Below are 2,523 nucleotides of genomic sequence, written 5' to 3' on the forward strand. Positions count from 1 at the left end.
GTGCTTCAACAATTGTATCAGTCATTAACCTAAACACACCAAATACATCTTTCAATATAGGCAAGACACGGCCTTTACAGACTTACTTTTCCTTTATTCTTCATTAACCAGATTTTCACTACGCCTAATTCGAACTTTGATCTTCATCCCTTGCACCGCTGTCTCTATCGCCTCACTCGTTTTATTAAAATTTTTGTTGAATCTATGAAGTTGTCTCGTTTTGAATGGTATTTCGTAGCAAATCGTAAATGTCGTGTGAATTTTTTTTAAGAAAATGACAGGAATTTCAATGCGCTCTTCCTAAAATAAGTAAAAAAAAATAATGCCTATTGACGTGTGATTGTTGTTGATGATGCAATGCGCTTACTTTTTGTTGCCGTAAAGCATCCTCTGTTGATTCCGAGGTCACTGTTGTAGGCAACAGATAAATGCCGTCTTTCGAGTCTACCTCATTGCTAGTACTAGGGACTGTTGTTGTTGTGTTCCCCGTACCAGTGCGCGAAAATATAATTTTTCTAGGGCGACCGCGGGCCGGTTTTGGAAAATCCTGTATGACTTGTTGTTGAGTTGCCGGTGAAGCAACAGCTGCCACTGCAGCAGTCATTGATGTATTCGTAAGCAAATTATATGCACCTCCAACAGATTGTACTACTTGCCCTGTCGACGGCGATGTACCAGAATTGGTTGTATTGGTAAAATGCACAGGTGTAAACGGCGGCGGCACTGTATTTGGTGGAATACTCAATTGGAATCCATTATGATACATCGGATAGTAGGTGGCTTGGGCGGGAGTGCCTGATGGTGAAGTCACTAAAGTTGATCCCGAGTTGGCGGTACCTGCTGGAAAGATAGTTTTTAATTTCTGATTCTCACTGTTGGACGTAGATTTTACGATCACCTTTGTATCGTTCTGCAAATTGGCCCCACCAACAGACCCGCTGTTGTAATTTGTTCACCTTTGTAACGTCGTTGACGCCTTGACTTTGAGTCTGTCTGAAAGTTCAGATACGGGAAACCAAGTTTTTCCACATAACACATGTTCTTCAAGTGTATCATATATAAATTTGCATCGGTCAACGTTTTCTACAAGGCCTTTTCTAGATTGCCGCAACTTTTTCAAATATCCGAACACATTAAAACATTCCTCCTCTTCGGCCAATTCGAGATTGGCATCAATGACAAATAAACCGCGGATCTACCTCCTCCGCCACTGCAATGCACCAGCGTTGGCCCTTTAATATCTTTATTATCTTACCAACAACTAGACGCACTCGCCGACGAAACTCCAGAAGTGCATTTGAAAAAGGGCAGGAGTGTGAGTACCATTCTGTGTAGTGAAATTGTAATATCATACGCTCATCAAAAACTATACGATCTTAATTAATTTTATATAAATGAAATGTTCTGATGTGGAAATTAGCCAATTGTTCTTCCCGTACTATATTTATGTGAATATATCTATACGTTTCGTGTCTTTCCATGTTTGGGGGCCAGTAGTGTACACACATAACTTTAGCGAAGTCAAACGTTTTAGTGAGCATTATTATAGCAATAATATTTTCTTGCCATACCATTTGCCAAAATGAATTTACAGTTTCTTCTACCGGACCTTGTGAAACTACATAAGCGTTTGGCTTGAGAAGACTATCCACATACGATGCATTGATATAATCTGAATCTGGAACGCCAGCCGCCTTTTTGAGAACGACGCGGTTATAGTCATAGGGAATGCATTTAGAATTTTGGTTTTTTTTTCTAGATTGGTTTTTTCTTAGAGCGTGTCTGCATAAATTCGTCTCAACTCTAGCAGCGGTTCGGAACTCTAGCTTATAGAGGACAGGGAATTTGCGGCGTAAATCACACAACTTAAAAAAAAAAATGTGCTGTGCATATAGGAACATGCGGTATGATTTTAGATAATGAGTTACTTTCATTCCTGGCCTCAAGTCTTATTTTTTCAAAAGAAAGCAAACCACTGTTCAACATACTTAGCTTAATGGTATTCGGTATTGAAATGAAGCTAGTTTTCGGACCATGTACACCTGCATAAAGCGAGGATGATTTAGATCTGTGCTTTTTTGATTTATCTTTTACCATAAGAGAACTATCTTTTAAATTTAACATTTTTACTACAATTCAACTACTGCCCGGATTTCACGTAGCCTTTTAACACACGAATCACGTACAATTAACTTTGGATCGCTTGCATTTTGCCAGCGAACCACCCAATTTGTAGCTGTGAACCTGAAATGAAATAAAAGAATAGAAAATTAGGAAAATTTATAAAGTATAAAAAGGGAACGATACTAGTATACTTACCCAGCACATTTTTTCTTCATAAAGAAAATTCATTCAAAAATGTCGGTATACTCATTTCCAAGAATGAATGACATTTTTGAATGAACGAATCAAGGTTGCCACTCGATGACATTTGCTTGTGTCTTTCCTTATGCCGTGAACACATTGCGAGCGACCCCATGGGATCACAAAGCGTATCCGCGGGATCCAACAAACTAGAGTGTT

At 39.0% G+C, this 2,523-nt stretch overlaps 1 pseudogene; it reads right to left on the reverse strand.

Annotated features, from left to right (window-relative positions):
- Positions 1 to 950: 950 nt before the first annotated feature.
- LOC137241581 (receptor-type tyrosine-protein phosphatase kappa-like) lies at positions 951 to 2,124 on the reverse strand (annotated as a pseudogene).
- Positions 2,125 to 2,523: the final 399 nt, after the last annotated feature.

This window comes from Eurosta solidaginis, chromosome 2, assembly GCF_040869045.1.
Source record: "Eurosta solidaginis isolate ZX-2024a chromosome 2, ASM4086904v1, whole genome shotgun sequence".
NCBI lineage: Eukaryota > Metazoa > Arthropoda > Insecta > Diptera > Tephritidae > Eurosta > Eurosta solidaginis.